The sequence below is a fragment of the Macaca fascicularis genome, chromosome 5 (genome assembly GCF_037993035.2).
Source record: "Macaca fascicularis isolate 582-1 chromosome 5, T2T-MFA8v1.1".
In the NCBI taxonomy this organism is placed as follows: domain Eukaryota; kingdom Metazoa; phylum Chordata; class Mammalia; order Primates; family Cercopithecidae; genus Macaca; species Macaca fascicularis.
In genome coordinates, this window is record NC_088379.1 from 169,833,507 (window position 1) to 169,859,709 (window position 26,203).

The 26,203-nt window shown below is 41.9% G+C and overlaps 1 protein-coding gene, 1 long non-coding RNA gene and 2 pseudogenes across 2 annotated transcripts in view; 2 read left to right on the forward strand and 2 right to left on the reverse strand.

Annotated features, from left to right (window-relative positions):
• LOC102126915 (tripartite motif-containing protein 60) overlaps window positions 1–26,203 on the reverse strand; it is a 98,679-nt gene that overhangs the window by 21,841 nt on the left and 50,635 nt on the right. The window contains exon 8 of the mRNA XM_065545663.2: window positions 22,577–22,617. The gene's annotated coding sequence lies outside the window, so the exon portion shown is untranslated. The remainder of the gene's footprint in view (window positions 1–22,576; window positions 22,618–26,203) is intronic.
• On the forward strand, window positions 1,328–26,026 carry LOC123573649 (uncharacterized). Its single transcript, XR_006698361.2, has 6 exons — window positions 1,328–1,404; window positions 2,114–2,251; window positions 19,939–20,311; window positions 21,878–21,986; window positions 23,223–23,337; window positions 25,308–26,026. It is a non-coding gene; the product is annotated as an uncharacterized lncRNA (long non-coding RNA).
• Window positions 5,708–7,872, forward strand: LOC102125515 (tripartite motif-containing protein 60-like; annotated as a pseudogene).
• Window positions 9,319–13,322, reverse strand: LOC107129857 (large ribosomal subunit protein uL24-like; annotated as a pseudogene).

The following is a 26,203-nucleotide window of genomic DNA, read 5'->3' on the forward strand; positions in this document are numbered from 1 at the left end:
TGTAAAGTCATTATTTCGCAATTCAAATTATTATTACGTCATGTTTAAAATGCTTGACCGGCTTTCCTTTGCATTTGATAAAAGCAAAAATCCTCAACTTTGCCTAAAGGGCCTTGCAGCATTCATTCTCGCCCATCTCATCAGCCTCACAAAAGCTATTTTCCATCTTTTCTACTTCTTACACCTCCCTACGTTTTAGTGCCAGCCAAATGGCCTCTTTCAGTTCCTCTTGTACCAAGTTTTTAAAAATCATCATCTGTAGAGGCAAGGCCTGGCTATGTTACCCAGGATTGTCCTGAACTCCTGCCCTCAAGTGATCCTCCCACCTCTGCCTCAGAAGGTGCTTGGATTACAGGTGTGAGCCACCATGCTAAATTCTTTAAAGTTGAGAGGCTCCACATTAGCTCTTCCTTCAGCCTTGAACTCTAACGGTGGAATTGATCCAACGAATGCCTCTTCATCCCTCAAATTCTGCCTGACGTCACTTCCTCAGGTGAACCTGAGTTCATAGGGTGGGGCACAATACCACAGGGCACGCTAGATGTACCCACTCATCCACTGAGATGCAAACTAATCCAAAGGGGAGTTTGTTCCTCTTTCAAGGGTAAAGGATGCTCAAGGACTCCACCCTGTGACCCCAGGCTATGGGAAGCAGTTGACCCTGCAAAGCTCTCCACTCTCTCACCATCTGGGAAGGTGCTGTGCTGGTGAAGCTTTTAAAATCAACTTGCAGACTTACTTGGACCCTCAAGTTTGATCAAAAATGATACGACTTACTTGGACCCTCAAGTTTGATCAAAAATTATAAGAATCCGAAAAGATCTGCCGGGTGCAGTGGCTCATGCCTGTAATCCCAGCACTTTGGGAGGCTGAGGCGGGCGGATCACGAGGTCAGCAGATCGAGACCATCCTGGCTAACACAGTGAAACCCCTTCTCTACTAAAAATGCAAAAAAAATTGGCCTGGCGTGGTGGCGGGCACCTGTAGTCCCAGCTGCTTGGGAGGCTGAGGCAGGAGAATGGCGTGAACCCGGGAGGCGGAGCTTGCAGTGAGCCGAGATCGCGCCACTGCACTCCAGCCTGGGTGACAGAGCTACACTCGTCTCAAAAAAAAAAATCTGAAAAGATAGCCAGGGGAATTAAATGTTAGTTGGGGTCAACTGGGCCCTCATCACACAGGAGGGCGCCCCCAGCTCTCATAGTCTTCACACGGTCCCTGCACCCCGGGTCACAGAGCATGCGCAGAGCCTTCCCAACCACTTCCGGAGGAACCGCCAATCACCGCGCAGGCTGAGCCCCAGGCAGGAAGCCGCGAACTTGGTGGGATTGGGGTTTGAGTACTTCCTCGCCGGCTAGGTGGCTCCTGTCTATCCTGTGGCCAGGGTTACCGATCTGTGTGCTTCAGGTGAGCTGAGAAAGCCGGAGGAAAGGCCCAGAAGGGTCTCGACAGGAGGCTTAACTGGGCAGGGGCTTCCTGAACATTCTCTGTGCCCAGACCTCCGAGTCGCTGCCTGCCCACGACTGGATCTCCTTATTCTCTGGCGAGGCTTTTGTGAGAAATTCAAGATTGTAGCGTTAGAATGGGGGTGGTGGGCCTGCATCAATCAAGCTTTCAATGTTACGATCCAAGTTAGGGTTTATGAAGTGGCCATGTTTCTTCAAAGAGTTAATGTACGTGTTTGGGAGTGGGGTTTCGGGAGTTAAGGGAGTGAAGTGGTAGCTGCCAGTTGAGAACCCACCAGCCTACATCGCCTGCACCCTTGACCTATGTAAGCATCCGTTAATCCTCACAAGGGTCTTACAGGTACGAATTATTACTTCTACTTTGTAGATGAGGCGCATTAGGTGCAGGCATGTTAACAATCAGCCAGTATGATGACGGTTGAAACTGAGAGCTTGGAATCTACCACAGGTTTTATTTATTCCTTAAACAAGCTAGAGACATATTCCCACCAATAAGCTTGCTGCCTGATGAGGGATTTTTACACGTTAGGTAAAGAATTGCAGAGTAGCTGTAAAATCACATTATAACGGTGATATATGACATGATGGGGAGCTAGGCAAAAAACTCGAACTAGATCTTAATGGATCTTTTTGCTTTGTTTTCCTTAAAGCGTAGGTTCACAAAGTACAGTTCGCAGGCCAGCGTCATCATCTGGGAACTTAGGAAAAAAACAGCCCTACTGAATCAGAAGCTGGAGATGTGGCCCAAGCAATCTTATACCAAGACCTCCACGTTATTATAATGCAAGGTAAGATTTGAGAACTGCCTCCATAAAGTAATAAAAGACCAGTGGAATGTTTTCACTTGGAAGATGAAAGGATTCTATTTGTATTTGAGAAGATCAATTTAGCTACAGACTTAAGAAATTGGAGGCACCATTGTGTATCTAGGAGAGAGACATAGTGGTTTAAACGAGCGTGGTGACCATGCCTGCAGAGCTGTTGTGTTCACTTAATGTCCTGATTTTAAATAGTAGAGAAGACTGATTTGTGTGTATGCTTGGGGAAAGGAGGGCACAATGATACCTGGAGTGAATACCTGTCGTGTCCTTTGCCCCGTGCTAGAGTCCTTTTTTATACATGTTTTCTTAAAAATATATTTTTTCTTCTGATTTGACAATTTTTTGTAATGATGCTCTGCAGTTTACTAACTGTTGACATTGGGCAAGATTCTTAAAATTTCTTCAGCCTCAGTTTTTTCCAGTCTCTGAGTGTTTCACACGTCCGTGTGAAGAGATCACCAAACAGGCTTTGTGTGAACAACATGACTGTTTATTTCACCTAGGTGCAGGGGGGCTGAGTCCGAAAAAGGAGTCAGCAAAGGTAATGGGATTATCATGAGTTCTTATAGGTTTTGGTATAGGCGGTGGAGTTAAGAGCAATGTTCTGGGGGAGGGGGTGGATCTCACAAAGTACATTCTCAAGGGTGGGGAGAATTACAAAGAAACTTCTCAAGGGTGGGGGAGATTATAAAGAACATTGATCAGTTAGGGTAGGGTAGAAACAAATCACAATGGTGGAATGTCATCAGTTAAGCACTATTTTCACTTCTGTGGCTCTTCGGTTGCTTCAGGCCATGTGGATGTATACGTGCAGGTTACTGGGGATATGATGGCTTAGGTTGGGCTCAGAGGCCTGACACTGAACACCCTATGCAACCTCACCCCTATTCCCATGCACTTTCTGTCTTTCTTGCTCTGCTCAAAAGTACCCATTTGAAAGTATTTAGCAGGCCAGGTGCGGTGGCTCAGACCTGTAATCCCAGCACTTTGGGAGGCCGAGGTGGGTAGATCACCTTAGGCCAGGAGTTCAAGACTAGCCTGGCCAACATGGCGAAACCTTTCCACCTCTACTAGAAATACAAAACTTAGCCAGGTGTAGTGGCACATGCCTGTAATCCCAGCTACTCGGGAGGCTGAGGCAGGAGAATCACTTGAATCCAGGAGGTGGAGGTTACAGTGAGGCAAGATCGTGCCACTACCCCTCAGCCTGGAAGACAGAGTGGGACTCCGTGTGGGGAAAAAAAAAAGTGTTAAGAATTGGGAGTTACCATATCCTCGCTTAGTGTGGGATGGTGGGAAGAGCGGTTTATAAGAGACAGTATTCTTTATTTTCTTTCTTTCTCCTCTCTTTTATTCTTTTAAAAGAATTTTTATTCTTTTCCTTTCCTTTCCTTTTTCCTTTTTTTTTTTTTCCTTTCCTTTCCCCTTTCTTTCCCCTTCCCCTTCCCCTTCCCTTTCGTTGAGATGAGATTTTGCCATTTTGCTCAGACTGGCCTCGAACTCCTGGGCTCAAGGGATCTGCCCACCTTGCCTCCCAAAGTTTTGGGATGACAATTGTGAGCCACCATGCCCAGTCATTGTCCTTATTTTCTGTAGTTCTGTGTTCAAATTTTTCACAAGTTAAATGTACTCTAATCCTTGGATATACACAGGGTATTTGTTCCAGGGCACCCTGAAGATACCAAAATCCATGAATGCTCAAGACCAATGGATGCAGATTCTGCATCCCAGGAATACTGTATTTTCAATTGTATTCACAGTCAATTGTGTTAGTGGATACTGAACTTGCTGATACAGAGGGCTGACTATTTAAGTAAAGGATATATTTTAAAATCCTGAAATTTCTGTCTTACTCCAGAATTAGTATAGGAAAATTTTTGAAGCACACCACTACTACAGTGAACCTGTTGGAAGTTACTGCCTTTATCAATCATTTGAAGATTAGCAACCTTATAAGACATAACAACTTTTAGGTTAAATATTAATGTGCTTTGGGTTTTTTTTTTTTAAACAGAATCTTGCTCTGTTGCCCAGGTTGGAGTGCAGTGACATGATCTCAGCCCACTGCAACCTGCACGTCCTGGGTTCAAGTGATTCTCCTGTCTCAGACTTCCAAGTACCTGGGATTACAGGTGTACGCCACCACACCCATACCCAGCTAATTTTTGTATTTTCAGTAGAAACAGGGTTTTACCATGAGGCCAGGCTGGTCTCGAACTCCTGACCTCAAGTGATCTGCTGCCTTGTCCTCCAAAAGTGCTGGGCTTACAGGTGTGAGCCAACATGCCTGGCCAAATGTGCTTTATATGCAAGTAAATATATCTATCTCTCTATATATATGTATTTCATGTAATAAAATATAACATGGGATAATAGAATTATATGGATTCACCTAAATTTGTATGTGCTCTTGAGATTTTCTGAGATTGTCTTATAATACTTTTTATTTATTTTTATTTTTGAGACAGTTTTACTCTTGTCATCCAGGCTGGAGTGCAATGGCATGATCTCAGCTCACTGCAACCTCCGCCTCCCAGGTTGAAGTGATTCTCCTGCCTCCGCCTCCTGAGTAGCTGGGATTACAGTCACCTGCCCCCATGCCCAGCTGATTTTTGTATTTTTAGTAGAGACAGGGTTTCACCATGTTGTCCAGGCTAGTCTTGAACTCCTGACCTCAGGTGATCCACCTGCCTGGGCCTCCCAAAGTGCTGGGATTACCGGTGTGAGCCACCGTGCCCAGCCTATAATACTTTTTACTGTATATGTGTTAAATGCCAAGTACTGTGGCAGGTGTCTTAATTTATTCATTTATGCTTAAAACGTAATATAGTATTTTTTCCTACTTTCTGAGAAGTGAAACTCAGAGAAATTAACTTGACCAAGTACATGTAACTAGTTAAGTGTTACCATTGGATGAATACCCAATTCTGTTAGGTATTGCTATCTGTCAATTTGTATTTTTTCTTTTTTCACCGTTGTAGTGTTGGATCAATAAGCCCATTTTAACCCGTTAAAATATTTGGGATATGTTGGCCAGGCACGGTGGCTCACACCTGTGATCCCAGCACTTTGGGAGGCCAAGGTGGGTGGATCACCAGAGATCAGGAGTTTGAGACCAGCCTGACCAACATGGTGAAACCCCATCTCTACTAAATAGAAAAATTAGCCAGGCACGGTGGTGCATGCCTGTAATCCCAGCTACTTGGGAGCCTGAGGCAGGAGAATCACTTGAACCTGGGAGGCAGAGGCTACACTGTGCCAAGATTGCGCCATTGTACTCCAGCCTGGGTGACAAGAGTGAAAAACTCCAGCTAAAAAAAAAAAAAAAAAAAAAATTGGGGTAAGTTATTAAATATGAACAACTGAACATATCAAATATGAAAAATGTAAGGTGATTTGATATATAGAGAGATGCATAGGATGATGTGGGAGTGTAAAGAAGGAGCACTACAACTTAGTAATTGAGTATCATGCCAGTGGTTATGCCAATTAGCATAATGTTGGATAAGCGTGTTCAAATTCTTGTAGACTCTGCTTTTACAGCTCTAATTGAGGATAATAGCTCCTAACTTATGGAGTTGTTCTGATGGTTTAGTTGTTGAACAATTTATGGAGTTGTTCTGATGGTTTAGTTGTTCTGATGGTTTAGTTGAACCTGTGACTATGTGGAAGATCCTAGATCCTTAGCATAGTGCCTGACATATAATAAATTATCTTAGAGAACATTTCTCTTGGGCTGAGTCTCTAGAAGGACCAAAACTTAGTCCTAGGAAAGAAGTGAGGGTGGGGTAATCTATGCAGCAAGTAGTTTGTGAAGAGGGAAAGCGTGGCACCTAGGTTGGTTGGTTGGATGATTTTGGCCCAGTACTTTAGGGGACTGTAGCCAGATGAAGATAGTGAAATATGAAGGGCTCTGAATGGTGAGCTAAGGTGAAAAATGTTGTCCTGACTTATGGGGAGTTATGAACAGATTGAGGGCTTAACAAGTTTCCAGAAGCTGCCATTAACATGCCAAGTCAGTAAAACTGAAAGCTGGCCAGATTTCAAGGTCTGGGGAAGATATCCACTTCTTCCCCAGACCTTGTGGGTCATGAGCTCTAGAGAGCTAGGCCTTGCTAAACTAAAAGAATTATCTTACCTACCATCTTTGTTCAAGGCTCAGTGGAATTTGTGGCGGCCCTGGCTGACCTCTGAGCAGAGGCTAGCTGTCCCATCTGTCTGGACTACTTGAAAGACCCAGTGACCATCAGCTGTGGGCATAACTTCTGTCTCTCCTACATCATTATGTCCTGGAAGATCTAGGTGATAGTTTCCCCTGCCCCTTTTGCCACTTTTGCTGTCCAGAAAGGAAATTTGTAAGCAATCCCCAGCTGGGTAGTTTGACTGAACTTGCTAAGCAACTCCAGATAAGAAGCAAGAGGAAGAGGCAGGAAGAGAAGCATGTGTGTAAGAAGCATAATCAGCTTTTGACTTTCTTCTGTCAGAAAGACCTAGAGCTTTTATGTCCAAGGTGCAGTTTCTCCACTGATCACCAGCATCACTGTGTTTGGCCCATAAAGAAGGCTGCCTCGTATCATAGGAAGAAACTGGAGGAATATAATGCACCGTGGAAGGAGAGAGTGGAACTAATTGAAAAAGTCATAACTATGCAAACCAGAAAATCACTGGAACTGAAGAAACAGGTAAAACATAGGGCAGAAGAAGTCAAGTCTGAATTTGAGCAACTTAGGTTATTTCTGCAAAATCAGCAAGAGACTGTTCTTAGGCAATTACAAGATGAAGAGATGGATATTTTAGCACAACTAAATGAAAGCCTAACAAAATTTTCAGATTATACCTCCTCATTAAAATATCTCCTAAAGGAGATAGAGAGCATACATGTGAAGTCAGAACTGGAATTACTGGCTAATGTTAAGGATATCTATCACAGATATAAAAATTTAAAATTCCCTGAACCTTTTTCATTCAAATTAAAAGAATATGGTTACCATCTGCCTCCACAATATTCTGGCCTAAACAAAATCATCAAGCGATTTCAAGTAGATGTAATTCTAGATCCTGAAACAGCACATCGTAAACTTATAGTCTCAGAAGATAGAAGAACTGTGCGGTATGGAAATACAACACAAAACTTACCTCGTAACCCAAGAAGATTTTATCTCCTCCCAGCTGTCCTGGGTTCTAAGGGATATAGCTGTGGCAGGCAGTACTGGGAAGTAGAAGTGAAAGACAAGCCTGAATGGATTCTTGGTGTCTGTAATGACTCTCTTCCCAGAAGGAGGAAGAGTCAACCAATTTTAGTACAGGATGGACTATGGGGAATTTGACGATCTAGTCAGAATAATTATATTGTATTGGGCCATAAGGAAATTATTCTGCTGCCCAAAGTAACACCTAGTAAGATTGGCATTTTTTTAGACTATGAAATGAATGAGGTTTCCTTTTATAATTTGAATGATAGATCTCTTCTCTATACTTTTAATGATGATTTTACAGGAGCACTTTGGCCTTATTTTTATACTGGAACTGACTCAAGACCTCTTAAAATTTCTACAGTAACAGATTCTGAATGAAGAACTGTTAAAAGACTGTCATTTTGTTTCAACTATTAGACATAACTGAGCCAGTGAATCTAGTTTTGGCCATTCTGTAATTTGTCCAGTTTTCCCCACCAAAAAAACAGAATCGTTTATATCTCAGTTTCAGCAACTTCTAAAAATATGTGATTATAGGACCTACTTTATAATAAATTATGGAGTCGGCCAGGCGTGGTAGCTCAAGGCTGTAATCCCAGCACTTTGAAAGGCCGAGGCACGCAGATCACCTGTGGTTGGGAGTTCAAGACCAGCCTGATCAATATGGAAAAATCCCGTCTCTACTAAAAATACTACATTAGCTGGGCGTGGTAGCGCATGCCTGTAATGCCAGCTACTCGGGAGGCTGAGGCAGGAGAATCACTTGAACCCGGGAGGCGGAGGTTGCAGTGAGCCTAGATTGCACCATTGCACTCTAGCCTGTAGCCTGGGCAACAAGAGCGAAACTCCCTCTCAAGAAAAAAAAAAAAAAATTACGGGGTCAATGACAAACTACCTTAGAAATTCTAAGACAAAATACTTGAAAAATATATTACTGAAGGAATGTATTATATAAGAAAACTATCACTCCTGTAATTGCCAATAGAAGCCCAATAATGTTTTTTCTGTGTTGCCTAAATATTTTTCCTTTAAGATTAAGTTTTGTTTTTTTGTTTTTTTGTTTTTTGTTTTTTGTTTTTTTTTGAAATGGAGTCTCGCTCTGTCACCCAGGCTGGAGTGTAGTGGTGCGATCTCGGCTCACTGCAACCTCTGCCTCCTGGCTTCAAGTGATTCTCCTGCCTCGGCCTCCTGAGTAGCTGGGATTACAGGCATGCACCACCATGCCTGGCTAATTTTGAATTTTTAGTAGAGACGTGGTTTCTCCATGTTGGTCAGGCTGGTTTCGAACTCCCGACCTCAGGTGATCCACCTGCCTCGGCCTCTCAAAGTGCTGGGATTACAGGCGTGAGCCACTGCGCCTGGCCAAGATTAAGTCTTTATTAAAGGCATTCATCGGCCGGGAGGCTGAGGCAGGAGAATGGTGTGAACCCCGGAGGCAGAGTTTGCAGTGAGCCGAGATTGCGCCATTGCACTCCAGCCTGGGCGACAGAGAAAGACTCAAAAAAAAAAAAAAAAAAATTGTCGCACGTAGTGGCACATGCCTGTAATCCCAGCTACTCAGGAGGCTGAGGCAGGAGAATCTTTTGAACCCGGGAGGCGGAGGTTGCAGTGAGCCAAGATTGGGCCATTGCACTCCAGCCTGGGCGACAAGAGCGAAACTCAATCTCAAAAACAAAGGAAAGAAAATGAGATGGCACTCTTAACATCCTCCTCTACCACACACATGTATACACATAACCAGTAGATAATCTTCTTCTGTTCCCTCCGGACAGAGTACCTTCTAGTGCTGTTCAGCTCCTGTCCTTCACTTCACTTTGGGAACTGATCTCTAGGCTCAGAATCCATCTTAACTTAGTTCCATGTTTTCCTCCTTAGGTTTATTCTGTTAATTCAGAGATTAATATCATTCAATAGATCACGCATGTAACATTTGGAAAAACTTGTGTCAACAAAAAAGACTGGTGAGCTTTTGATGGGATTATGTTGTATCTTTTTAGATTAATGTGGAGAAAATTGACATCTTAACACGTCAGCTAGCAGATATAACTGAGACAATGAATCTAGTCTGTTCCATCAATTTTTATGTCATTAACTTGTCTGAAATGTGTAGTTTTCAATGTACATGTGTTTAGCATCTTTTGTCAGATTTGTCCTTAAGTATTTGATATTTTTATGTTGATTATTTCAATTCTAATTGTTCATTACTAGAATATAGAAATTGATTTTTGTGCATTAATCTTATTTCCTATTAGCTTGCTAAACTCACTTCTAGGAGCTCTTATGTAGATTCCATTGGATTTTCTGCAGAGGTAGTCATGTCATGGGCAAATAGAGACATCGATATTTCTTCCTGTGTAAGCTAGATCATTGATCATCCGTCTTTCTTTCTTTCTCTTTCTTTCTTTCTTTCTTTCTTTCTTTCTTTTCTTTTCTTTTCTTTTCTTTTCTTTTCTTTTCTTTTCTTTTCTTTTCTTTTCTTTCTTTTCTTTCTTTCTTTTTTGAGATGGAGTCTCACTCTGTTGCCTAGGCTTGAGTGCAATGGCCCTATCTTGGCTCACTGCAACCTCTGCCTCCCGGGTTCAAGCGATTCTCGTGCCTCAGCCTCCAGTGTAGCTGGGATTATAGGCTCCTACTACCACACCTGGCTAATTTTTGTGTTTTTAGTAGAGACGGAGTTTCACCATGTTGGCCAATCTGGTCTTGAACTCCTGACCTCAGGTGTTCTGCCCACCTCGGCCTCCCAAAGAGCTGGGATTACAGACGTGAGCCACTGCACCCAGCCCAAAAGCACAGTTTTTAAAAATCTAGGCTTATAGTTTCAATTATTGTTTACAAAATTTTTTTGATTTACAAATATTGCTTTATAACCATTCCTGCCAGCAAAAGTTCAGAAGCAGCCACTCTGAACTTTTCAGCTCCTTTATAGTCACCAAATCACATTCTAATAATACTTTTGGATTTTTTAGTTTGAAGTATTATGTCCCACTTTGGAAGATAAGAATTTGGAACAGCCTTCACCCAGTGGCCCTTCTAATAGAATTTATCATTTTTGTTTTAGAATATTTTATCATATTTATTTTGATTATTTCAATGCCATTGAAATAGAATTTATCATTTTTATTTTAAAATACGGTCTCACATTTATTTTGACTATTTGAATAACATTCATTTATCAGCCATGCATTGTGCAGTGATTGGCATTTTGTTTTTTCTATAACTGTTCCCTGTAGTAAATAATCTCATTGTCAGTATGCTTTGTTTTCCATGTTCTTAACCTTTTTTTTTTTTTTCATTTAAAGTTTTAACCAAAGCTTCTATATAAGATTACTTTATTTCTGCATCTTCTCAATTGTTTCTTTCTTGTTTTGCCCTTTTCTTTTCCTACTTGGCGAGATTTGACTTTCTTTTCAAGGATCTTTTTGCAGTCTTTGTCCAGATTTAGCCTAGTGATAACTACCTTACTGGCGTGAATGCCTACATGGACAGTTGTGCCATTAGCCTTTTCCCACTGCACCTGTTCAGTGTAGATGACGTATTTCTTCCTGTAACCTGGACTGCTTTCCCAAGTTGCTGACCTTTATAGTGTCCTCGTACAACCTGAACTTCATAATCCTATTGGATGGGCATGGATCAAACGTCGTACTTCTGTCTCAGCAATTTGGAAAGAAAGGAAGACAAAGTCTTCCTGTGACTGTGGGAAGGTGCATTGAAATGCCTTTTGTGGTTCTTGCTTCTGTCAGAAGTCACAAAGGGACTGAACTTCATTTTGGCCGCTCCCACTTCAGTGATGGCTGCAAAAGGAAAGAGCTCCATGTTCTTATTCTTAATTCGTTCCCAAACTGTCCCCTGCACTTGTCTGATTTCCTGAATTCATTTAAAGGCTTCTGGCTTTACACCATTTTCATCTTGCAGAATAGTCTCAAGGAGCCGTCTAATCTGCAACGCAGGCACATTGGTTCACTAAGCCAGCTGCTCAGGTATCTTGGAGATATTCTTGGCATCTCTTGAATTGTTTTACCTGTTTTTATGTTTTTCCATTTGGAAGTTGGTTTCTTGTTTAATTGGAGCACATCCTTCAGTAGCTTTCTAATAAGGCTCATGGGAAATAAAGTTTTTGAGACCTTTTTTTGTTTTTTCTTTTTTTGAGACGGAGTCTTGATCTGTTGCCCAGGCTCGAGTGCAGTAGCGTGATCTTGGCTCACTGCAAGCTCCGCCTCCCGGGTTCATGCCATTCTCCTGCCTCATCCTCCCAAGTAGCTGGGACTACAGGCGCCTACCACCACGGCCCGCTAATTTTTTTGTATTTTTAGTACAGTCGGGGGTTCATCATGTTAGACAGGATGGTCTCCATCTCCTGACCTTGTGATCCACCCACCTCGGCTTCCCAAAGTGCTGGGATTACAGGCGTGAGCCACCATGCCCGGCCTCTGAAAATGTCTTTAGTCTATCCTGATATTTAATCAGAAGTTTTGCTGGGTCTGGAATTATAGTTTTGAGACAATTTACTCTTACATATTTGTAACCTTTTAAATTGAGAAATATATAGTTATATCTGCAATGTATTATGAAATACATGAGCATAAACAAATGTTCTATAAGCATGACATTTAGTCAGTTACACAAATTTGGTCAGGAACTTGCACCCAAAGTCAGCTGGCATTATAATGGATAAATTTAAGCTCCAGGTACTATTGCAATGCTTCAATTATTTTTATTTTTTATTTTTTTGAGATGGAGTCTAGCTCTGTTGCCCAGGCTGGAGTGCAGTGGCGTGATCTCTGCTAACTGTGGCCTCTGCCTCCTGGGTTTAAGCAATTTCTTGCACCTCAGCCTCCCAAGTAGCTGGAATTACAGACACGTGCCACCACACCTGGTCAATTTTTGTATTTTTTGGTAGAGTCAGGGTTTCACCATATTTCACCATATTGGTCTTGAACTCCTGACATCAAGTGATCCACCTGCCTCAGCCTCCCAAAGTGCTGAGATTACAGGCATGAGCCCCCACGCCTGGCCAGTTATCTTAATCTTAACCCATCCAGAGAAAATTACATACCTCCTGGCTAAATTACAGTAATGAATTATAGTAGACATCAAAAACAGGATGACATTGGTGAAATGTGTTATTAGAGAAATATGGATTAACTGAAATATTTGAGGATCTGTGAACTGTGAACGCAGTGGCTTCCTTGGACAAGAAAACAATCATAGTTTAAAGACAATCATTTTTGTAGGTGATAAAGGGTTTCGTAAATGAAAAATATAATTGTGTATTTCCAGCATCCCTACTCTGCACTCCTCTTGCCAGTTTCTGGCTACTTAATATTCCACCACCAACCTTATGTCCCAAGAAATCATTGCTATAATATTCTTTTCCCTATTTCCCGTACATAATCAGGCTTCTTCCTAATTGTTCTATCCCTCACTCATTGCCGAAACTAAGGCACTGAGGTAGTGGAAAGAGCATGCATTTGAAATCCCATACTAGGTTGGGCAGTTTGTGGCAGTTATCAATTTATTGCCTCTATTTTTATCTTTCAAAGAATCAGCTTTGGTTTTGTTGATTTTCTGTCTTGTTTCCAATTTCAATTTTATTGATTTCTGCTCTAATTTTTATTTTCGTCCTTCTGTATGCTTTACATTGAAAAGCGTTACATTTGCTTTTTTTCTTTCTAGTTTCTTAAGGTAAAGGGTTAAGTTACTGATTTTAGATCTTCTTTTCTAATATATGTTATAAATTTAATGCTGTAAATTTCCCTGGAAATACTGTATTTGTATTTTGCTCAAAATATTTAATTTTCCTGAGACTTAGTCTTTGACCCAAGGGGTATTTAGAAGTGTACTAATTTTCACATTTTTGCGGATTTCTCAGAGATTTTTCTATAATATCAACTTTATTTTGTATGTTTCTATTCTTTAAATGTGTGAGGGTGTGTTTCATAGCCTATGATATGGTTTATCTTGGTGAGTGTCTCATAGAAACTTGAAAAGAAGGCTGATTTTGAATTCTCTGTTTTTTGTTTTTATTAGAGACAAGATCTTAACTAATGTTGCCCAGGTTGGACTCAAACTCCTGGCTCCAAGTGATCCACCCACCTTGGACTTCAAAAGTGCTAGGATTAAGACAGGGTCTGGCTATATTGCCCAGGCTAGCATTCAATAGCTATTCACAGGCACAATCATAGCCCACTGCATCCCCAAACTCCTGGACTCAGGAGATCTTCCTGCCTCAGCCTCCTGAATAGCTGGGACTATAGGTGCACACCACCATGCCTTGCTTCTCTGGGTTTAAACAACCATGTTTTAATGATTAAATTTTAATCTCTTCTATTAACTTTTTATTTATTTGTTTTTTGAGACAGAGTCTCGCTCTGTCACCAGGCTGGAGTGTAGTAGTGCAATCTCGGCTTATTGCAATTTCCGCCTCCCAGGTTCAAGTGATTCTCCTGCCTCAGCCTCCTGAGTAGCTGGGACTACAGGTATGTGCCACCACGCCCAGCTAGGTTTTTTTTGTTGTTTTTTTGTTTTTTTTGAGATGGAGTCTCGCTGTGTCACCAGGCTGGAGTGCAGTGGTGCAATCTTGGCTCACTGCAACCTCAGCCTCTCAAATAGCTGAGACTACAGGCGCACACCACCATGCCCAGCTAATTTTTGTATTTTTAGTAGAGACGGGGTTTCACTATCTTGGCCAGGATGGTCTTGATCTCTTGACCTCGTAGTATGCCCGCCTCAGCTGCCCAAAGTGTTGGGATTATAGGCATGAGCCACCGCGTCCAGCCTAATTTTTGTACTTTTAATAGAAACTGGGTTTCACCATGTTGGCCAGGATGATATCGCTCTTGACCTCGGTCATCCACCTGCCTCGGCCTCCCAAAGTGCTGGGATTACAGGCATGAGCCATTGTGTCTGGCCTTATTGTATACATCTTTTAAAAACATTTTTTAGTGGTTCTTCTAGGGGTTTACAGTATACATTTGAAAATAATTTGAGGCCTCCTTTAAGTGAAATTATACTGTTTCCCTTTCAGTTTAAGAACCTTGTAATAATAGTATATTCCCAATTCTCACTGATTCTTTGTGGTCTTGTATTCATGCAATACTTTTACATATGCTGGAAAAATACTCTTTTTTTTTTTTGAGATGGAGTCTCGCTCTGTCGCCCAGGCTGGAGTGCAGTGGCCCGATCTCAGCTCACTGCCAGCTCCGCGTCCCGGGTTCACGCCATTCTCCTGCCCCAGCCTGCGGATAGCTGGGACTACAGGTGCCTGCCACCATGCCCGGCTATTTTTGTTGTTGTTGTATTTTTTTTTTTTAAGAAGAAATGGAGTTTCACCGTGTTAGCCAAGATGGTCTCAGTCTGGTGACTTCGTGATCCACCTGCCTCGGCCTCCCAAAGTGCGGGGATTACAGGCGTGAGCCACCGTGCCTGACCTTATTATTGTTTTAAACAGCTAGTTATCTGTTAGAGCAATTACCTTTATTTTATGCACTTTATTTCTTTGTGTAAACACAAGTTTCTGACATCTATAATATTCCTTTGGCCTGAAGTACTTTAACATTCCTTGTAGTGTCTGCTTGATGGCAACAAATTCCCTCCATTTTATTTTTCTAAGTATTTTTCAATTACTTTTGAGAAATGTGCTAATCGGTTATAGAATTGTGAGTTGGCAAGATTTTTTTTTATTTACAGAAGTAACTATTGTCTCCTTGATTTCACATTTTCTGATGAGAGGTCTGTTGTAATTCTTATCCTCCTTCCTTTGTCAGTAGTCATGCACTGCAAAACAGTGGTTCAGCCACTGACCACATACATGACGGTGGTCCTATAAGATTATAAAATTGCATTTTTACGGAAATTTTCTATGCTTACATATACTTAGATACACAAATACTTGCCATTGTGTTACAATTTCTATAGTATTCAGTACAGTAATGTGCTGTACAGGTTTATAGCCTAGGAGCATTCACCTGTACCGTGTAGCTTACAGGCATAATAAGCTACACAACTGCAATCTAACATAACATAACTCTGTGACGTTCACAGAATGATGAAATCATCCTATGACGTACTTCTCAGAACATATTCCCGTAGTTAAGGCATGCATAGCAGTAATGTAGTTTTTTATTTGGACTGCCTTCAAGATTGTTTTTGATTTTAATTTTAAGCAGTTTGAATTTGATTGATATGTTCATATGTTTGGAGATATGTTGTCATTTTTTTCTTGTTTTGGGGGGGGTGTGTGTGTGTTTTAATATTCATCATGCTTGGTGTTCTCTGGACTTCTTGTTTCTGGAGTTTTAGTGTCTGTAACTAAATACTTGGCCATGATATTTTATGAGTATTTCCTCTGTTTTTCTTTTTAAATTTTATTTATTTTTGCCTTCATTTCCTAGTGATGAGATTTCTTCTTTCTCAGATTCCAAGTGTCCATAAATGACACTGTTTGATACTGTCCCACAGTTCTTGGTTTTTGTTTTTTATTCTTTTCACTTTATATTTCAGTTTGGGTAGTTTGTTTATCTATCTTCAAGTTCACTGATTATTTCCCTCAGTGTATTGAGGGTACTAATGAGCCCATTGAAGGCATCTTCATCTCTTTTCTGTGGTTTTCACTGCTAGCATTTCTATCTGATTTTTTTTTTTTTTTTTGAGACGGAGTCTCACTTTGTCACCCAGGCTAGAGTGCAGTGGCACGATCTTGGCTCACTGCAGCCTCCACCTCTCGGGTTCAAGTAATTCTCCCTCAGCCTCCCGAGTAGCTGGGATTACAGGTGCCTGCCACCACACCTGGCAATTTTTTAAATATTATTTTTAGTAGAGACAGGGATTCACCATGTTGGTCAGCCTGGTTTCGAACTCCTAACCTCAAGCGATGGTCCACCTCAGCCTCCCAAAGTGCTAGGATTACAGGTGTGAGCCACCGCGCCTAGCTCTTCCATTTGATTTTATAGTTTCCAACTCGCTGATGAAATTATCTATTTACTCCTGCATATTGTCTTTATTTTCCACTAAAGCCTTTAATATATCAATTACAATTATTTTTCATGAGATTTCCTACATTTGCGTCATAGCTTAGTATGGTTCTGATGTTCATTTTGTCTCTTTAGAGTGTGGTTTATTTTCCTTTTACTTTTTTTGTATGCCTTGTACTTTTTTGTTTTTGGTGAAAACCAGACATATATAGAAAAATACATACTGAGGTAAACATTTTTATACTTGTAGATTATATTAGTTTTGGAGGGAATACCCTAATAAGGTATCACAAACTGGATCGTTTACATAACAGGAAATTTATTGTCTCACAGTTCTGGAGGCCAAGTCCAAAATATGGGTGTTAGCAGAATTGGTTCTTTCTGAGGGCTGTGATACAGAATTGCTTCCATGCCTCCAGGCTCTGGTGGGTTGCTGCCAATCTGTCATTCCTTGGCTAGTAGATGCATCACTCCGATGGCATTCTCCCCATGTTTCCTCACGTAACCTTCCTCTGTGCATATATTTGTGTCAAAATTTTCTATTTTTATAAGGACAGCACTCAGATTAAGGCCCACCCTAATGGCCTCATTTGAACTGATTACTTTTTTTTTTTTTTGAGATGGAGTTTCACTGTTGTCGCCCAGGCTGGAGTGCAACGGACAATCTCGGCTCACTGCAACCTCCCCCTCCCAAGTTCAAGCGATGCTGCCTCAGCCTCCCGAGTAGCTGGGATTGCAGGTGCCCGCCACCACGCCCAGCTAATTTTTGTATTTTTACTAGAGACAGGGTTTCACCGTGTTGGCCAGGTTGGTCTCGATTTCCTGACCTCAGGTGATCCACCCGCCTCGGCCTCCTAAAGTGCTGGGATTACAGGCGTGAGCCACCGCACCCGCCCTTAACAGATTACCTTGGTAAAGACCTAATTTCCAAATGAGGTCACATCTGAAGCACTGGGGTAGGCACTTCAATAGATGTTTTTGGCAGAACACAATTCAACCAATAGAAGAAATGAACTTGTTTCCCTTCTGCTAGGCCTGTAGGGAGGGTGTGTTTGTATTAATCGAGCCAGAGGTTAGGCAGAGTTTGAAGTTTGTTATTTCTATGGTTACCCTTAGTGCATTCAAGGCTTCAGACTCCCCTCGTGATATGTCTCTTTCATTTCTCAAACTGGATTCTACTGTTATTTTTACTCAACTCCTGTTAGTGTGGTTTTGGGAGTTGGGGAAGCTCGTGTTCTCTGATGTTCTGATTGAGTATGAGTCGTGGTCAGGCACTCTGAACTCTGGTCTCAGGCATGTGTGGCCTTCACAAATGTTCTTGACCCTCTTCCAGATGTGATGCTGAGCCTAGCACACATTCCCACATCTCACAGCACACAGGGAAATGACTGGCACATCTTCCAAGACCCCTTTCTCAGGGAACTACCTGGTGATACGCTCACCAAAAGAAGGGAAAAACTAAGAAGGGAAACAAGCGACTCAGACAACAATAGACTTAAAACCTCTGGACATAAGACAAAAAATAACAGTTGATGCTTAGGGTAATGGAAACATGAAAGGCCTCAGATGACAGCCGTGCATCATATCATCAAATTTCAGTTCATGCTAAGATGATAGAGGGCTTCAGGAGATTGAGCACTACAAAGAAAATGAATATAATCAACAAATTACATGTGGAGTTTAGAGAGGAACTTTAGAGATTAGCAGCTATGGGGCTGAAAGAGATAAACAGAAAATGCAGCAAGTAAAGTATCAGGCAATTTTAATCACAGTAAAACAAAATTTGTGTATCAAATTATAGTACCTAAGTGGCTCAGCTGTGAACAATTATATAGTCATATGAACATATTAATCCAGTTACATTACCATATTTGGATTTTGTGGGTAAAGATAGAGTATGTGTCTGGGTGGTGTGAGAGACCTAAATTCTCAGTTTACCTAATAGAATGTTAATTTGAAATGTCTAGCATTAGACATATTACAGTTATGGAGAAACAGCAAGGTCACTGGAATAAATCATGCCTCTGTTTAACAGGAATTTGGCATAGGATAGCATGACCCAGGAGATTTTCATTTTTATATTAGACTTGTTGCTGGACTGAACTAATAATTTTCTATGTAATTTTGATAAAATTCATAATGTGGAATTTTAATTCATAATGTGGAATGCATTGATGACTGTGTAAGTAATAACGTCTTTCATCTTAGACTATCAAAAATACTTTATAATTTACTACCATTACATCTCTGAAGAGTATGCATTTCTAATACTATTTTATTGACAGCTGCTAAAATAATGGAAGAGGAAAACCTTTTCTCTGCTTATAAGTGGTAAACACATAATTCAGAATTGTAGATCTCCTCACCTAAATAAAAATACAAAATAGTTTTCAAATAATTCATCCTTCATAATCTTGCTGTACAGGTTACAAGAGGTTGCAAATCATACCCGGTGTGAAACACAGCCTAAGTAGTTTCATAAAAATATCACTTGAAGAAAAGATATGAGACCTGGCATTCAAGTTATAAGATTAAATGTCACCCACTTCATTGTCCAGAAAAATCCTAATATTACCGGGTTTTACTTTTAATAGAAGAACGTTTGCCACTCTACCTACAGTAATGACTTCAGCAAAGTTATTACATTTCGATAGCTGAATACTAAAGCATAAATCCTATTGTGATGGTGTCTTTTTCCATCTCCTGGGAAGACAATTCTAACAAACAACTCTATTATATCTATCCCGTTTGATTTTGTCCTCTCTCTTCCTCCTAGTAGTACCAGCCTTAATCTTTTTTGGATCATGAGTTTTTGTGGTGTCTTTCCAAATCTCACTGTATTCTATCTTCAGAGATACAAGATTATGACGTGCTGTTTCAGGACCTAGAGTGAAATCTATGTAAAATGAAGAATCTTTTGTCGACCATAATGTTGTGGCAGAAGTCTAGAACCATCATTCCTTAGTTAAAATGGAAAAGCTCATGAAGTTTTTTATCTTAAAACATGTTATTGATACATACCCTTATATCAATTACTGGTTGTCTATTTCAGTGAATAGTTTGCTATCTCACTTATTAGAGCTTTAAGATAATATGGTCTGAAAGTTTCTTTTTCATCTAGTGTGTGTATCATATCCTATTCTTTGTATTTTCAGGTTTTCAGAACTGCATCTTATTCATTTTCTAAATAGAGTATAAAGTGCTCAAAATCAGAGTTTAATCTCTTCCTCTAATATTCGACTATCTTCGGTAGCATCCATGTATTTTTAGTTAACATAACTATTAGTTTAGTTTTGGCTTATTTAAAGCATTTTATACTTGCTGTTTCAGAGGTCAGATTTCCCCTGTGAGCTTCTTCCTTGAGGCAGCCTGCTCAATAGGGCAGGTGAGCCCAGCGGGAGACAGCCCAAGCAGACCCAAACCCTCTAGTACTTGTCACAAAAAGGGACTGGGGCCTGATGGTGATTCTCTTCTTGCCTTTTCCTGGTAGTCCTTCTGAGTTGGAGTTGCCTGGTAATTTCAGTGGTATGAAAGCCGGAGTGTTGCTACTAAAATTCCTCCCTGGGCTGCATGAACGACTGACAGGGCACGAGGAGAAAACGATTCCCAGGACTGGTGGAGCGACCGCTGTTGGACCAGTATGCTTGTCATTGGATCACTATGCAAAGAGACTGCAGTTTAGCGTAAGGTCTGTCAGGGAGACCTGAAGCCCTGCGCCAGGAACGCAGTGCTCGCTCAGCCCACCCTGCAGGGATGGCTCTCCAGGTGCTGGGTCTGGGGAAAAAGCGTGTCCGGAATTGGTTCCTTCCAGTGGGTTCTTGGTCTCGCCGACTTCAAGAATGAAGTCACGGACCTTCTTCGCGGTGAGTGTGACAGCTCTTAAAGATGGTGTGTCCGGAGTTTGTTCCTTGCAGTGTTCAGATGTGTCTGGAGTTTCTTCCTTCTGGTGGGTTCGTGGTCTGGCTGACTTCAGGAGTGAAGCCGCAGACCTTCCTAGTGGGTGTTACAGCTGGTAAAGGTGGCACGTCCGGAGTTGTTTGTTCCTCCTGGTGGGTTTGTGGTCTCGCTGACTTGAGGAATGAAGCTGCAGACCCTTGTGGTGAGTGTTACAGCTCCTAAAGGTAGTGCAGACCCAAAGAGTGAGCAGCAGCAAGATTTATTGTGAAGAGCAAAAGAACAAAGCTTCCACAGTGTGGAAGGTTATGCAAGTGGTTGCCTCTGCTGGCTTGAGTGGCCAGCTTTTATTCCCTTATTTGGCCTCGCCCACATCCTGCTGATTGGTCCATTTTACAGAGGGCTGATTGGTGTGTTTACAAACCTTTAGCTAGACACAGAGCACTTATTGGTGCGTTTTTACAGAGTGCTGATTGGTGTGTTTTTACAGAGTGCTGATTGGTGTGTTCACAATCCTTTAGCTAGACAGAAAAGTTCTCCAAGTCCAGACTGGACCCAGGAAGTCCAGCTGGCTTCACCTCTCAAGAGGATAGCTGCCCAACCCCAGGGCACATCCTTCCATCCACTGTGGTACCTGGTGCTGCACCTGGTCTCCAACGTCAGGCTCGACCTCCACCATCTCACCCGGAAGTTGAAGCCCAGAGGTGGTGCTGCGTGCACAATCACTGCTCTGCTGCCCTGACTTCAGTACAGACTTACTGGAGGTGTCGCCTAGCCCGCTGCGGGAAGCACTGCAGGGCTCTTGGGACGCCTAGGCCTCCGGAGCACTTTGTATTCTGTGAGAAGTTTGCATTCTCAAGGAACCTCAGCTGTTTGGTTTGCTCTTCTGCCACCCACCCCTACCTGTGCTGGACTGAGGGCACTCCCTGCTCCACCCTAAGAGAATAGGATTCCAGTTGCTGTTTTAATTTACTGAATGTTATTTGCAACTGGTGGGAGAAAAATGTGGTTATAATTCACACTGAAGGCCGGGCGCGGTGGCTCAAGCCTGTAATCCCAGCAATTTGGGAGGCCGAGACGGGCGGATCACGAGGTCAGGACATCGAGACCATCCTGGCTAACCCGGTAAACCCCGTCTCTACTAAAAAATACAAAAAACTAGCTGGGCGAAGTGGCGGGTGCCTGTAGTCCCTGCTACTCTGGAGGCTGAGGCAGGAGAAAGGCGTGAACCTGAGAGGAGGAGCTTGCAGTGAGCTGAGATCCGGCCACTGCACTCCAGCCTGGGTGACAGAGCAAGACTCCGTCTCAAAAATAATAATAATAATAATAATTCACACTGAACAGCTTATTAAAAGTTATAGTAACACTATAATTGAAATAATGTATTTTAGGAAATAATGAAATTATAAGGTGAAATATAAAGTACAGATAAAATTATACGATGTCTGGGAATTTGCTCCATTGGCACGAGAAGCTGGTGGGGTTATAAAGATTGTTAATTCAAATGATAGAAATTGGTTTCTTTTTATTCGTAGGTTCTTCATACTGTTCTCTCTACTATTACGGATGTATGAAATACTGTACAATTTAAAAGCTTCCTTTCGTAGCCGGGATGAAGCTCATGCCTGTAATCCCACCAATTTGGTAAGCTGACGCGGGCCAATCACTTGAGCTCTGGAGTTTGAGGTCAGCCAGGCCAACATGGTGAAACCCCATCTCTACAAAAAATACAAAAATTAGCCAGGTGTGGTGGCCTGTCTCTGTGGTCTCAGCTACTCCGGAGGCTGAGGTGGGAAAATCGCTTGGACCCAGAGAACAGAGGTTGCAGTGAGCCAGGATGGCGCCACTGCCCTGCGTTCTGGACAACAGAACGAGATCCTGTCTCAAAAAAATAAATAAACAAAATGTTTCCTTCAAAAAGCTAATCACTTTTCAGCGTATCAATACCTCAATGCAGAAAGCTAATTTCTCTTACTGTTTTCTTTGAGCCACCTGCCCCCTTTCAATCTGTCTCACAGCTCTCAGATTCTGTCTCCTTTTCTCTTCTCCCTCACAATTGTCCCTAATCTTAATCAATTTTCCTTCCTCTGCCAATCCCATCTCCTTTCCTGTCTGCACTCTTTTTAATCTCATGAAACTGCCAAATTCGTTTAAATTGGGATTGAGGAAAGAGCGAGACCAGGCATTGTGCTTGTGTGTCCGGTGTGTGGATCCCAGGCCTGGTCTCAGATTACCTGAGTCATCTGGGGCTGGTTCCTTGATCCCCCTCTTCACCCTGTAGTGGTCACATGAAAACAAGGACAATCAACCTCAATTTCCCTTTAAGTTTTATGTAAACACCAATAAAGACATATCTTCTGGAAAATTTGTTTTGTTTTCCTTTTCTTTTTTTCTTTTTTTTTTTTTTTTTTGAGATTGAAGTACAGAAATGCAGTGGCAAGATCGTAGCTCACTGTAGCCTCAAACTCCTGACCTCAAGCAATCTTCCTGCCTAGGTCTCCCACAGTACTAGGATTACAATTCTGAGCCATTGAGTTCAGCCTGGAAAACATTTTTTTAAAAAAATAGGATTTGGTTTGGCACAGGATTCAAGATATTCCAAGAATGGTTTGTGTTTCTCATACTTCTGTTGACTGTTTAATGGTAGATAGCTGATTATGCAGAACATCTCAGACATTATTAGATGTTATTAGGGCAAAAGAGCATTAGGCCCCTTTTGAGAAATCGAAATCTGTGATTTTCATACAACATACAAAAGAACTTCCTCATATAACATATCAGAGTAAAGAGTGAAATATATAGGTATATGTGAAGGGTATGTATATGCTACTATAATATAATAAAATTTTAAGTAAATATAAAAAACTATTTTTTGTAAAGATGGGGGTCTTACTATGTTAGCCAAGCTGGTCTGGAACTCCTGGCCTCAAGCGATCCTCCTGCTTTGACCTCCCAAAATGCTGGGATTTTAGCCATGGTGCCAGCCATGTGTCAGGTATATATATGTTCATATGATAACATAATAAAATTATAATTACATATGTAAGATATGTAATTATATATATTTCTGTATGTGTACATATAAATATGCAAATTAATATGAGAAAATATTGAATCATAAATATGTATAATTTTAGATGTATATTAAAATATCTAAAAAACAAAACTGATGCTTAAAAAGTAAAATACATGAGCTTCCCAAGGTTCTTTCCAATGTGGTTATTTTCCCCAGATTAGGTCCAGCCAAAGGCTGCAGGACCTTTACTGAGTGTAGCTCACCTGAGCCTCCTGGTGCAATCCTCACTCAGATATTCTGCTCCCAGTAGAGACTTGGTGTGGGGCAAGGAGCTGCCCTGTATTCACCTGTCAGATGTTCACTGGGGATTGTCAGCTTTTTCCGTCCTTATAGAGCTGATGTGTCTTCCTCGATCCAGGTCAAAAGACACAACATAGTCCCCACTTCTTGTTCACCAGTATGGTGACCTCAGGACCAATTTAGTCTTATAACCCTGCAGGGAGTTTTCTTTCCTTTATGCAGTCAGCATAGGGAAAGTGAAAGGTAATTCTATCTTGTTCTCTGATTGCATCTTCTGAACTGGGGTCTGAAAGATTTGACTCATTTTCCTTCATTTCCACCTCCTATCACTGCACTGAAAAGATCTCTCAAATGTAATCAAGGATCTGCTTTCTGGTTTGATTGAATATTTTGAAAAGCCTTCATTTTTTCAACTGCAGCTTTGCTAAAGCAATGGTCCCCCCAACCTTTTTGGCATCAGGAACTGGTTTCATGGAAGATAATTTTTCCACAGACATGCAGTGGGTGGAATGGTTTTGAGATGAAACTCTTCCAGCTCATATCAGGCATTAGATTCTCACAAAAAGCACACAACCTAGATCCTTCATATGTGCAGTTCAAAATAGGGTTGGGGAGGCCGGGTGTGGTGGCTCATGCCTGTAATCCCAGCACTTTGGGAGGCCGAGGTGGGCAGATCACTTGAGGTCAGGAGTTCAAGACCAGCCTGGACAACATGGTGAAACCCCGCCTCTACTAAAAATAAAAAATAAGCTGGACATGGAAGTGCATTCCTGTACTCCCAGCTATTCGGGAGTCCAAGGCAGGAGAATCACTTGAACCCGGGAGGCAGAGGTTGCAGTGAGCTAAGATTGTGCCACTGCACTCCAGTCTGGGCAAAACAACAACAACAAAAATAAAATAAACAGAAAAAAAACAACAAAAAGAAGCAAAGAAGAGATCAATCAAGTGAAGATAAGGAACAAAATAAAAAACTAAAAGAAAACCAAAAAAACAAAATAGGGTTGGAGCTCCTATGAGAATCTAATACCATTGCTGATCTTCCAGGAGGTGGAGCTCAGGTAGTAAAGCTCACTCTCCAGGCTCACCTCCTGCTGGGTAGCCCAGTTCTTAACAGGCCACCATCAGGTCCCAGTCTGCGGCCAGGGATTGGGGCCCCTGTACTAAGAAATCTTGTCAGGCTCTTTCTGCAGTTGTTGTAATACTGTTTGCCCCCTAAGAGGCTTATTTCCAGAGTTGTCCTCGACTGTGTTTTCTGGATTCTCACACTCTCAGGCAGCTCTCCAACTGGGCAGTCTCATGCAGCAGCCAGCCTCCCAGGAGAAAACTCACTGGCTCCTCCCTGCTCTTCTGGAGGTGGTAGCTCTGTAGTTGTGGTAGAGGGAATGGGGCTATGAGCAGTGTCAAAGCTCCTATTGTAGCCAGTTCACCCGGGAGCATGTAGTTTAAATTAAAGTCCGTGTGGTGAATCTGGTATGTTGTCAGTCTCTGTGTGGGATATAAGAAACACATTTGGTCTTTGTTCCTTTTCCTTTTGTGGAGTCCCTGAAGTCCCTTGGAATGTCCCCAGTTGTATGTTTTGGTTTATTTTATTTTACTTTTTAATTTTTGGACAGTATTTCAAGTTTCTCTGTATTCACGAAACATACCAGGTGATCTTGACAGCTGCCAGGTGACAGCCCTCCAACCCCTAACCCTGCAGCTGCCCACTAAGGGAAAATTCCAGAAGACCCAGAAGATCTTTCCTGAGGTCCGCAGATGCCTCACACAGTGGACAGAGTGGAGATCCTGGAGGACGGAGTGTCATTCCTAAACCTACAACCCACTGTTAACGGTGGAGAGTGTTCAGGTTCTTGGCGTCTTGAACGAAGAATTGGACAAAATGCACAAAGCAAGGAAAGAATGAAGGGTTTTCTTGAAAATGAAAGCACCCTTTGCAGTGCGGGAGCAGGTCTGAACATAGGGGCTCAAAGGCCCTGTTAACAGAATTTTCGGGAGTTTAAATAGCCCCTAGAGGATTCCATTGGTTACTTTGGGTACACCCTATGTAAATGGAGGGAATGAAGTAAAATTATAAAGTCATTTACAGTCTACACCTTATGGAGAGGATATTTCCTGTTATAGCTGAAGTGTGAATTGGCCTTATGTTCCCTGCCTCCAGACTCTATTTTCCTGCCTCACCACCACTAGACTTGATTCCAGCCAGGAAGGCCTCCTTAACTGGAGTCCTCCCCTTTTCTTCTCCTACTCTGCTGTAGTTCCAAGTGTCCCCCTTCCACCAGTCCCACAAAGCTCAAATACTGAGAGGTCTCCATTTACAGCAGGGGCGACATCTCACACCCTTGCATAAGTTAAAACAAATATTACACACACTCCTCCATCACCTAGGCAGACATATGGGAATACAAGTAAATATTAACTAGGAGCAATGAGAAATAAATTAACGACGTTCTCTGGGTTTTTCCCACCCGGCGTAGCCCTGTAGCGTCTGTGCCTCAGTCTTCTGTTACTCGGTCTCCCCACAAGCAGCAGCTGGCCTCTCTGCTCT